The sequence below is a fragment of the Crotalus tigris genome, unplaced genomic scaffold (genome assembly GCF_016545835.1).
Source record: "Crotalus tigris isolate CLP2741 ecotype Arizona unplaced genomic scaffold, ASM1654583v1 scf7180000018132.25964210502:946417, whole genome shotgun sequence".
Lineage (NCBI taxonomy): Eukaryota > Metazoa > Chordata > Lepidosauria > Squamata > Viperidae > Crotalus > Crotalus tigris.
In genome coordinates this window covers 925445-938581 of record NW_024096841.1, presented here as the reverse complement: position 1 = coordinate 938581, position 13137 = coordinate 925445, and positions in this window count along the sequence as shown.

The following is a 13137-nucleotide window of genomic DNA, read 5'->3' as shown; positions in this document are numbered from 1 at the left end:
ACCACTTAGGGTTAGGGTTAGGTCACCCTGAATCCCTAGAGCAAAATGGACACTGCCAACAAATTCAGAGTGCTTGGGTATGGTTAGGAGGGTGATGCCTTTTCTTGTATACGCTCTCCATGTTTCCTGGTAAAATACATGGAAAAATCCCATTGGAGGAAAATTCCACTTAGTGTTAGAGTTAGGTCAGCATGAACACGGACAGAAACATTGAATTCGCCAACAAACCCTGAGTACTTGGGTATGTTTAGGAGGGCATTAACTTTTCTAGTCTGTAGTACATATGTTTCCTGATAAAATACATAAGAAAATCTCATCGGAGCAAAAATTCCTACTTAGGGTTGGGTTAGGTCACCATGAAAAACTGCGAGGCAATTATTAAACCTTGCCAACAAACTCGGAGTGCCTTGTGTATTGTTAGAAGGGCAAGACTTTTCTAGTCTGTACTATATATACTTCCTGCGTGAAATACATGGAAAAGCCCATTGGAGGAAAATTCCCACTTAGGGTTAGGGTTAGGTCACCCGAGATCCTAGAGCAAACATGGACACTGCCAACCAAACTCAGAGGGACTCGGGTATGCTTCAGGAGGGCACTGCCTTGTTTCTAGTCTGTACCATCTATGTTTCCTGGTGAATTACAGGGAAAATCCCATTGGAGGTAAATTCCACTTAGGTTTAGGGTTACGTCAGTATGATCTCGGACAGCAATATTGATCTCGCCAACAAACTCAGAGTGCTTGGGTATGCTAAGGAGGGTGCTGCCTTTTTTAGTCTACACTATCTATGTTTCCTGGTGAAGTACATGGGAAAATCCCATTGGAGGAAAATTCCACTTAGTTTTAGGGTTAGGTCAGCATGAACCCGGACAGCAATATTGAACTCCCCAATAAACTCGGAGTACTTGGGTATGTTTAGGAGGGTATTTACTTTTCTAGTCATTAGTATCTATGTTTCCTGGTGAAATACATGGAAAAATCCCATTGGAGGAAAATTCCACTTAGGGTTAGGGTTAGGTCACCATGAACTCCGAGAGCAATATTAACCTTGCCAACAAATTCAAAGTGCTTGGGTATGCTTAGGAGGGTGCTGCCTTTTTTAGTCTACGCTATCTATGTTTCCTGGTGAAGTACATGGGAAAATCCCATTGGAGGAAAATTCCACTTAGGTTTAGGGTTAGGTCAGCATGAACCCGGACAGCAATATTGATCTCGCCAACAAACTCAGAGTGCTTGGGTATGCTAAGGAGGGTGTTCACCAGGAAACATAGATGGTACAGACTAGAAAAGGCAGTGCCCTCCTAAGCATACCCGAGTCCTCTGAGTTTGTTGGCAGTGTCCATTTTGCTCTAGGATCTCTGGGTGACCTAACCCTAACCCTAAGTGGAATTTTCCTCCAATGGGATTTTCCCATGTATTTCACCAGGAAATATAGATAGTACAGACTAGAAAAGTCATTGCCCTTCTAACCATACACAAGCACTCCGAGTTTGTTGGCAAGGTTAATATTGCTCTCGCAGTTCATGGTGACCTAACCCTAACCCTAAGTGGAATTTTGCTCCAATGAGATTTTCCTATGTATTTTATCAGGAAACATAGATACTACAGACTAGAAAAGTTAATGCCCTCCTAAACATACCCAAGTACTCCGAGTTTGTTGGCGAATTCAATGTTGCTGTCCGTGTTCATGGTGACCTAACGCTAACACTAAGTGGAATTTTCCTCCAATGGGATTTTTCCATGTATTTTAGCAGGAAACATAGAGAGTGTAGACAAGAAAAGGCAGCACCCTCCTAACCATACCCAAGCACTCTGAATTTGTTGGCAGTGTCCATTTTGCTCTAGTGTTTCAGGGTGACCTAACCCTAAACCTAAGTGGAATTTTCCTCCAATGGGATTTTCCCATGTATTTCACCAGGAAACATAGATACTACTGACTAGAAACGTCAATGCCCTCCTAACCATACCCAAGCACTCTGAGTTTGTTGGCGAGTTCAATATTGCTGTCCGAGTTCATGCTGACCTAACCCTAAACCTAAGAGGAATTTTCCTCCAATGGGATTTTCCCATGTACTTCACCAGGAAACATAGATAGCGTAGACTAAAAAACGCAGTACCCTCGTAAGTGTACCCAAGCACTCTGAATTTGTTGGCAGTGTACATTTTTCTCTAGGGTTTCAGGGTGACCTAACCCTAACCCTAAGTGGAAGTTTCCTCCAATGGGATTTTTCCAGGTATTTCACTAGGAAACATAGATACTACTGACTAGAAATGTCAATGCCCTCCTAAGCATGCCCAAGCACTCTGAGTTTGTTTGCAGTGTCTATTTTGCTCTAGGGCTTCAGGGTGGCCTAACCCAAACCCTTAGTGGAATTTTCCTCCAATGGGATTTTCCCATGTATTTTACCAGGAAACATAGATATTACTGACTAGAAATGTCAATGCCCTCCTAACCATACCCAAGCACTCTGAGTTTGTTGGCGAGTTCAATATTGCTGTCCGAGTTCATGCTGACCTAACCCTAAATCTAAGTGGAATTTTCCTCCAACAGGATTTTTCCTGTACTTCACCAGGAAACATAGATGGTACAGACTAGAAATGGGAGTGCCCTCCTAAGCATACCCAAGCACTCTGAGTTTGTTGGCAGTATCCATTTTGCTCTAGGGATTCATCGTGACCTAACCCTAACCCTAAGTGCATTTTTCCTCCAATGGGATTTTCCCATGTATTTCACCAGGAAACATTGATAGTACAGACTAGAAAAGTCACTCCCCTTCTAAACATATTCAAGCACTCCAAGTTTGTTGGCAAGGTTAATATTGCTCTCGGAGTTCATGGTGACCTAACCCTAACCCTAAGTGGAATTTTCCTCCAATCGGATTTTCCCATGTATTTTACCAGGAAACATAGATACTACAGGCTAGAAACGTTAATGCCCTCCTAAACATACCCAAGTACTCCGGGTTTGTTGGCGAATTCAATGTTGCTGTCCGCCTTCATGCTGACCTAACCCTAAACTTAAGTGGAATTTTCCTCCAATGGGATTTTCCCTGTACTTCACCAAGAAACATAGATAGTACAGACTAGAAATGGGAGTGCCCTTCTAAGCATTCCCAAGCCCTCTGAGTTTGTTGGCAGTGTCCATTTTGCTCTAGGACCTCTGGGTTACCTTACCCTAACCCTAAGTGGAATTTTCCTGCAATGGGATTTTCCCTGTACTTCACCAAGAAACATAGATAGTACAGACTAGAAATGGGAGTGCCCTCCTAAGCATACCCAAGCCGTCTGAGTTTGTTGGCAGTGTCCATTTTGCTCTAGGACCTCTGGGTGACCTAACCCTAACCCTAAGTGGAATTTTCCTGCAATGGGATTTTCCATGTATTTCACCTGGAAACATAGATAATACAGACTAGAAAAGTCATTGCCCTCCTAAACATAACGAAGCACTCTGAATTTGTTGGCAAGGTTAATATTGCTCTCGGAATTCATGCTGAACTAACCCTAACCCTAAAGTAAAATGGACACTGCCCAAAAATTCAGAATGCTTGGATATGCTTAGGAGGGTGCTGCCTTTTCTACCCTACGCTCTCTATGTTTCCTGGTAAAATACATGGAAAAATCCCATTGGAGGAAAATTCCATTTAGTGTTAGGGTTAGGTCAGCATGAACACGGTCAGCAACATTGAATTCGCCAACAAACACGGAGTACTTGTGTATATTTAGGAGGGCATTAACTTTTCTAGTCTGTAGTATCTATGTTTCCTGCTAAAATACATAGGAAAATCCCATTGGAGGAAAATTCCACTAAGGGTTAGGGTTAGGTCACCCTTAAAACCTAGATCAAAATGGACACTTCCAACAAACTCGGAGTACTTGGGTATGGTTAGGAGGGCATTGACATTTCTAGTCAGTAGTATCTAGGTTTCCTGTTGAATTACATGGAAAAATCCCATTGGAGGAAAATTCCACTTAGGGTTAGGTCACCCTGAAGCCCTAGAGCAAAATGGACACTGCCAACATATTCAAAGTGCTTGGGTATGCTTAGGACGGTGCTGCCTTTTTTAGTCTACGCTATCTATGATTCCTGGTGAAGTACATGGGAAAATCCCATCGGAGGAAAATTCCACTTAGGGTTAGGGTTAGGTCACCATGAACTCCGAGAGCAATATTAACCTGGCCAACAAACTCGGAAGGCTTGGGTACGCTTAGGAGGGTACTGCGTTTTTTAGTCTACGCTATCTATGTTTCCTGGTGAAGTACATGGGTAAATCCCATTGGAGGAAAATTCCACTTAGGTTTAGGGTTAGTTCAGCATGAACTCGGACAGCAATATTGAACTCGCCAACAAACTCAGAGTGCTTGGGTATGGTTAGGAGGGCATTGACATTTCTAGTCATTAGTATCTATGTTTCCTGGTAAAATAAATGGAAAAATCCCATTGGAGGAAAATTCCACTTAGGGTTAGGTCACCCTGAAACCCTAGAGCAAAATGGACATTGCCAACAAACTCAGATTGCTTGGGTACGCTTAGGAGGGTACTTCCTTTTTTAGTCTACGCTCTCTATGTTTCCTGGTAAAACACATGGGAAAATCCCATTCGAGGAAAATTCCACTTAGTGTTAGAGTAAGGTCAGCATGAACTCCGAGAGCAATATAAACCTGGCCAACAAACTCGGAGTGCTTGGGTATGGTTAGAAGGGCAGTGACTTTTCTAGTCTGTACTATCTATGTTTCCTGGTGAAATAAGTGGGAAAATCCAATTGGAGGAAAATTCCACTTAGGGTTAGGGTTAGGTCCCCGTAAAACCCTAGAGCAAAAAGGACACTGCCAACAAACTCAGAGTGCTTGGGTACGCTTAGGAGGGCATTGACATTTCTAGTCATTAGTATCTATGTTTCCTGGTAAAATACATGGAAAAATCCCATTGGAGGAAAATTCCACTTAGTGTTAGGGTTAGGTCAGCATGAACATGGACAGCAACATGGAATTTTCCAACAAAATCGGAGTACTTGGGTATCTTTAGGAGGGCATTAACTTTTCTAGTCTGTATATCTAAGTTTCCTGATAAAATACATAGGAAAATCCCATTGCAGGAAAATTCCACTTAGGGTTAGGGGTAGGTCACCCAGAGGTCGTAGAGCAAAATGGACACTGCCAACAAACTCAGAGGGCTTGGTTATGCTTAGGAGGGCACTGCCTTTTCTAATCTGTACTATCTATGTTTCCTGGTGAAGTACAGGGAAAATCCCATTGGAGGAAAATTCCACTTAGGGTTAGGGTTAGGTCACCCAGAGATCCTAGAGCAATATTAACCTGGCCAACAAACTCGGAGTGCTTGGGTATGGTTAGAAGGGCAGTGACTTTTCTTAACAGTAGTATCTATGTTTCCTGGTGAAATACATGGAAAAATCCCATTGGAGGATAATTCCACTTAGGGTTAGGGTTAGGTCACCCTGAAACCCGAGAGCATAATGGACAGTGCCAACAAATTCAGAGTGCTTGGGTATGCTTAGGAGGGTGCTGCCTTTTGTTGTTTACGCTCTCTATGTTTCCTGGTAAAATACATGGAAAAATCCCATTGGAGGAAAATTCCACTTAGTGTTAAATTTAGGTCAGCATGAACACGGACTGCAACATTGAATTTGACAACAAACTCGGAGTACTTGGGTATGTTTAGGAGGGCATTAACTTTTCTAGTCTGTAGTATATATGTTTCCTGATAAAATACATAGGAAAATCCAATTAGAGGAAAATTCCACTTAGGGTTAGGGTTAGGTCACCATGAACTCCGAGAGCAATATTAACCTGGCCAACAAACTCGGAGGGCTTGGGTACACTTAGGAGGGTACTGCGTTTTTTAGTCTACGCTATCTATGTTTCCTGGTGAAGTACATGGGAAAATCCCATTGGAGGAAAATTCCTCTTAGGTTTAGGGTTAGGTCAGCATGAACTCGGACAGCAATATTGAACTCGCCAACAAACTCAGAGTGCTTGGGTATGGTTAGGAGGGCATTAACTTTTCTAGTCTGTAGTATCTATGTTTCCTGATAAAATTCATAGGAAAATCCCATTGGAGGAAAATTCCATTTAGGGTTAGGGTTAGGTCACCCTGAAACTCTAGAGCAAAATGGACACTGCCAACAAACTCAGAGTGCTTGGATCCGCTTAGGAGGGCATTGACGTTTCTAGTCAGTAGTATCTATGTTTCCTGGTGAAATACATGGGAAAATCCCATTGTAGGAAAATTCCACTTAGGTTTAGGGTTAGGTCACCCTGAAACACTAGAGCAAAATGGACACTGCCAACAAATTCAGAGTGCTTGGGTATGGTTAGGAGGGTGCTGCCTTTTCTTGTCTACACTCTCTATGTTTCCTGCTAAAATACATGGAAAAATCCCATTGGAGGAAAATTCCACTTAGTGTTAGCGTTAGGTCACCATGAACACGGACAGCAACATTGAATTCGCCAACAAACTCGGAGTACTTGGGTATGTTTAGGAGGGCATTAACTTTTCTAGTCTGTAGTATCTATGTTTCCTGATAAAATACATAGGAAAATCTCATTGGAGCAAAATTCCACTTAGGGTTAGGGTTAGGTCACCATGAACTGCGAGAGCAATATTAACCTTGCCAACAAACTCGGAGTGCTTGTGTATGGTTAGAAGGGCAATGACTTTTCTAGTCTGTACTATCTATATTTCCTGGTGAAATACATGGGAAAATCCCATTGGAGGAAAATTCCACTTAGGGTTAGGGTTAGGTCACCCAGAGATCCTAGAGCAAAATGGACACTGCCAACAAACTCAGAGGACTCGGGTATGCTTAGGAGGGCACTGCCTTTTCTAGTCTGTACCATCTATGTTTCCTGGTGAATTACAGGGAAAATCCCATTGGAGGTAAATTCCACTTAGGTTTAGGGTTAGGTCAGTATGATCTCGGACAGCAATATTGATCTCGCCAACAAACTCAGAGTGCTTGGGTATGCTTAGGAGGGCACTGCCTTTTCTAGTCTGTACCATCTATGTTTCCTGGTGAAGTACATGGGAAAATCCCATTGGAGGAAAATTCCACTTAGTTTTAGGGTTAGGTCAGCATGAACCCGGACAGCAATATTGAACTCCCCAATAAACTCGGAGTACTTGGGTATGTTTAGGAGGGTATTTACTTTTCTAGTCATTAGTATCTATGTTTCCTGGTGAAATACATGGAAAAATCCCATTGGAGGAAAATTCCACTTAGGGTTAGGGTTAGGTCACCATGAACTCCGAGAGCAATATTAACCTTGCCAACAAATTCAGAGTGCTTCGGTATGTTTAGGAGGGAACTGACTTTTCTAGTCTGTACTATCAATGTTTCCAGGTGAAGTACAGGGAAAATCCCATTGGAGGAAAATTCCACTTAGGTTAAGGGTTAGGTCAGCATGAACTCAGACAGCAACATTGAATTTGCCAACAAACTCGGAGTGCTTGGGTACGTTTAGGAGGGCATTAACTTTTCTAGTCTGTAGTATCTATTTTCCTAATAAAATACATAGGAAAATCCCATTGGAGGAAATTTCTACTTAGGGTGTGGGTTAGGTCACTATGAACTCTGAGAGCAATATTAACCTTGCCAACAAACTCAGAGTGCTTGGGTATGGTTAGAAAAGCAGTGACCTTTCTAGTCTGTACTATCTATGTTTGCGGTTGAAATACATGGGAAAATCCCATTGGAGGAAACTTCCACTTAGGGTTTGGGTTAGGTCACCCTGAAATCCTATAGCAAAATGGACACTGCCAACAAACTCAGAGGACTCGGGTATGCTTAGGAGGGCATTGAGATTTCTAGTCAGTAGTATCTATATTTCCTGGTGAAATACATGGGAAAATCCCATTCGAGGAAAATTCCACTTAGTGTTAGAGTAAGGTCAGCATGAACTCCGAGAGCAATATAAACCTGGCCAACAAACTCGGAGTGCTTGGGTATGGTTAGAAGGGCAGTGACTTTTCTAGTCTGTACTATCTATGTTTCCTGGTGAAATAAGTGGGAAAATCCAATTGGAGGAAAATTCCACTTAGGGTTAGGGTTAGGTCCCCGTAAAACCCTAGAGCAAAATGGACACTGCCAACAAACTCAGAGTGCTTGGGTACGCTTAGGAGGGCATTGACATTTCTAGTCATTAGTATCTATGTTTCCTGGTAAAATACATGGAAAAATCCCATTGGAGGAAAATTCCACTTAGTGTTAGGGTTAGGTCAGCATGAACATGGACAGCAACATGGAATTTTCCAACAAAATCGGAGTACTTGGGTATCTTTAGGAGGGCATTAACTTTTCTAGTCTGTATATCTATGTTTCCTGATAAAATACATAGGAAAATCCCATTGCAGCAAAATTCCACTTAGGGTTAGGGGTAGGTCACCCAGAGGTCGTAGAGCAAAATGGACACTGCCAACAAACTCAGAGGGCTTGGTTATGCTTAGGAGGGCACTGCCTTTTCTAATCTGTACTATCTATGTTTCCTGGTGAAGTACAGGGAAAATCCCATTGGAGGAAAATTCCACTTAGGGTTAGGGTTTTGTCACCATGAACTCCGAGAGCAATATTAACCTGGCCAACAAACTCGGAGTGCTTGGGTATGGTTAGAAGGGCAGTGACTTTTCTAGTCAGTAGTATCTATGTTTCCTGGTGAAATACATGGAAAAATCCCATTGGAGGATAATTCCACTTAGGGTTAGGGTTAGGTCACCCTGAAACCCGAGAGCATAATGGACAGTGCCAACAAATTCAGAGTGCTTGGGTATGCTTAGGAGGGTGCTGCCTTTTGTTGTTTACGCTCTCTATGTTTCCTGGTAAAATACATGGAAAAATCCCATTGGAGGAAAATTCCACTTAGTGTTAAATTTAGGTCAGCATGAACACGGACTGCAACATTGAATTTGACAACAAACTCGGAGTACTTGGGTATGTTTAGGAGGGCATTAACTTTTCTAGTCTGTAGTATATATGTTTCCTGATAAAATACATAGGAAAATCCAATTAGAGGAAAATTCCACTTAGGGTTAGGGTTAGGTCACCATGAACTCCGAGAGCAATATTAACCTGGCCAACAAACTCGGAGGGCTTGGGTACACTTACGAGGGTACTGCGTTTTTTAGTCTACGCTATCTATGTTTCCTGGTGAAGTACATGGGAAAATCCCATTGGAGGAAAATTCCTCTTAGGTTTAGGGTTAGGTCAGCATGAACTCGGACAGCAATATTGAACTCGCCAACAAACTCAGAGTGCTTGGGTATGGTTAGGAGGGCATTGACGTTTCTAGTCAGTAGTATCTATGTTTCCTGGTGAAATACATGGGAAAATCCCATTGGAGGAAAATTCCACTTAGGTTTAGGGTTAGGTCACCCTGAAACACTAGAGCAAAATGGACACTGCCAACAAATTCAGAGTGCTTGGGTATGGTTAGGAGGGTGCTGCCTTTTCTTGTCTACACTCTCTATGTTTCCTGCTAAAATACATGGAAAAATCCCATTGGAGGAAAATTCCACTTAGTGTTAGCGTTAGGTCACCATGAACACGGACAGCAACATTGAATTCGCCAACAAACTCGGAGTACTTGGGTATGTTTAGGAGGGCATTAACTTTTCTAGTCTGTAGTATCTATGTTTCCTGATAAAATACATAGGAAAATCTCATTGGAGCAAAATTCCACTTAGGGTTAGGGTTAGGTCACCATGAACTGCGAGAGCAATATTAACCTTGCCAACAAACTCGGAGTGCTTGTGTATGGTTAGAAGGGCAATGACTTTTCTAGTCTGTACTATCTATATTTCCTGGTGAAATACATGGGAAAATCCCATTGGAGGAAAATTCCACTTAGGGTTAGGGTTAGGTCACCCAGAGATCCTAGAGCAAAATGGACACTGCCAACAAACTCAGAGGACTCGGGTATGCTTAGGAGGGCACTGCCTTTTCTAGTCTGTACCATCTATGTTTCCTGGTGAATTACAGGGAAAATCCCATTGGAGGTAAATTCCACTTAGGTTTAGGGTTAGGTCAGTATGATCTCGGACAGCAATATTGATCTCGCCAACAAACTCAGAGTGCTTGGGTATGCTTAGGAGGGTGCTGCCTTTTTTAGTCTACACTATCTATGTTTCCTGGTGAAGTACATGGGAAAATCCCATTGGAGGAAAATTCCACTTAGTTTTAGGGTTAGGTCAGCATGAACCCGGACAGCAATATTGAACTCCCCAATAAACTCGGAGTACTTGGGTATGTTTAGGAGGGTATTTACTTTTCTAGTCATTAGTATCTATGTTTCCTGGTGAAATACATGGAAAAATCCCATTGGAGGAAAATTCCACTTAGGGTTAGGGTTAGGTCACCATGAACTCCGAGAGCAATATTAACCTTGCCAACAAATTCAGAGTGCTTCGGTATGTTTAGGAGGGAACTGACTTTTCTAGTCTGTACTATCAATGTTTCCAGGTGAAGTACAGGGAAAATCCCATTGGAGGAAAATTCCACTTAGGGTTAGGGTTAGGTCACCATGAACTCCGAGAGCAATATTAACCTTGCCAACAAATTCAGAGTGCTTCGGTATGTTTAGGAGGGAACTGACTTTTCTAGTCTGTACTATCAATGTTTCCAGGTGAAGTACAGGGAAAATCCCATTGGAGGAAAATTCCACTTAGGTTAAGGGTTAGGTCAGCATGAACTCAGACAGCAACATTGAATTTGCCAACAAACTCGGAGTGCTTGGGTACGTTTAGGAGGGCATTAACTTTTCTAGTCTGTAGTATCTATTTTCCTAATAAAATACATAGGAAAATCCCATTGGAGGAAATTTCTACTTAGGGTGTGGGTTAGGTCACTATGAACTCTGAGAGCAATATTAACCTTGCCAACAAACTCAGAGTGCTTGGATATGGTTAGAAAAGCAGTGACCTTTCTAGTCTGTACTATCTATGTTTGCGGTTGAAATACATGGGAAAATCCCATTGGAGGAAACTTCCACTTAGGGTTTGGGTTAGGTCACCCTGAAATCCTATAGCAAAATGGACACTGCCAACAAACTCAGAGGACTCGGGTATGCTTAGGAGGGCATTGAGATTTCTAGTCAGTAGTATCTATGTTTCCTGGTGAAATACATGGAAAAATCCCATTGGAGGAAAATTCCACTTAGGGTTAGGGTTAGGTCACCATGAACTCCAAGAGCAATATTAACCTTGCCAACAAATTCAGAGTGCTTCGGTATGTTTAGGAGGGAACTGACTTTTCTAGTCTGTACTATCAATGTTTCCAGGTGAAGTACAGGGAAAATCCCATTGGAAGAAAATTCCACTTAGGTTAAGGGTTAGGTCAGCATGAATTCAGACAGCAATATTGAACTCGCCAACAAACTCAGAGTGCTTGGGTACGTTTAGGAGGGCATTAACTTTTCTAGTCTGTAGTATCTATTTTTCTAATAAAATACATAGGAAAATCCCATTGGAGGAAATTTCCGCTTAGGCTTTGGGTTAGGTCACTATGAACTCTGAGAGCAATATTGACCTTGCCAACAAACTCAGAGTGCTTGGGTATGTTCAGAAAAGCAGTGACTTTTCTAGTCTGTACTATCTATGTTTCCTGGTGAAATACATGGGAAAATCCCACTGGAGGAAAATTCCACTTAGGGTTAGGGTTAAGTCACCCTAAAACCCTAGAGCAAAATGGACACTGCCAACAAACTCAGAGGACTCGGGTATGCTTAGGAGGGCACTGCCTTTTCTAGTCTGTACCATCTATGTTTCCTGGTGAATTACAGGGAAAATCCCATTGGAGGTAAATTCCACTTAGGTTTAGGGTTAGGTCAGTATGATCTCGGACAGCAATATTGATCTCGCCAACAAACTCAGAGTGCTTGGGTATGCTTAGGAGGGTGCTGCCTTTTTTAGTCTACACTATCTATGTTTCCTGGTGAAGTACATGGGAAAATCCCATTGGAGGAAAATTCCACTTAGTTTTAGGGTTAGGTCAGCATGAACCCGGACAGCAATATTGAACTCCCCAATAAACTCGGAGTACTTGGGTATGTTTAGGAGGGTATTTACTTTTCTAGTCATTAGTATCTATGTTTCCTGGTGAAATACATGGAAAAATCCCATTGGAGGAAAATTCCACTTAGGGTTAGGGTTAGGTCACCATGAACTCCAAGAGCAATATTAACCTTGCCAACAAATTCAGAGTGCTTCGGTATGTTTAGGAGGGAACTGACTTTTCTAGTCTGTACTATCAATGTTTCCAGGTGAAGTACAGGGAAAATCCCATTGGAGGAAAATTCCACTTAGGGTTAGGGTTAGGTCACCATGAACTCCGAGAGCAATATTAACCTTGCCAACAAATTCAGAGTGCTTCGGTATGTTTAGGAGGGAACTGACTTTTCTAGTCTGTACTATCAATGTTTCCAGGTGAAGTACAGGGAAAATCCCATTGGAGGAAAATTCCACTTAGGTTAAGGGTTAGGTCAGCATGAACTCAGACAGCAACATTGAATTTGCCAACAAACTCGGAGTGCTTGGGTACGTTTAGGAGGGCATTAACTTTTCTAGTCTGTAGTATCTATTTTCCTAATAAAATACATAGGAAAATCCCATTGGAGGAAATTTCTACTTAGGGTGTGGGTTAGGTCACTATGAACTCTGAGAGCAATATTAACCTTGCCAACAAACTCAGAGTGCTTGGATATGGTTAGAAAAGCAGTGACCTTTCTAGTCTGTACTATCTATGTTTGCGGTTGAAATACATGGGAAAATCCCATTGGAGGAAACTTCCACTTAGGGTTTGGGTTAGGTCACCCTGAAATCCTATAGCAAAATGGACACTGCCAACAAACTCAGAGGACTCGGGTATGCTTAGGAGGGCATTGAGATTTCTAGTCAGTAGTATCTATGTTTCCTGGTGAAATACATGGAAAAATCCCATTGGAGGAAAATTCCACTTAGGGTTAGGGTTAGGTCACCATGAACTCCAAGAGCAATATTAACCTTGCCAACAAATTCAGAGTGCTTCGGTATGTTTAGGAGGGAACTGACTTTTCTAGTCTGTACTATCAATGTTTCCAGGTGAAGTACAGGGAAAATCCCATTGGAGGAAAATTCCACTTAGGTTAAGGGTTAG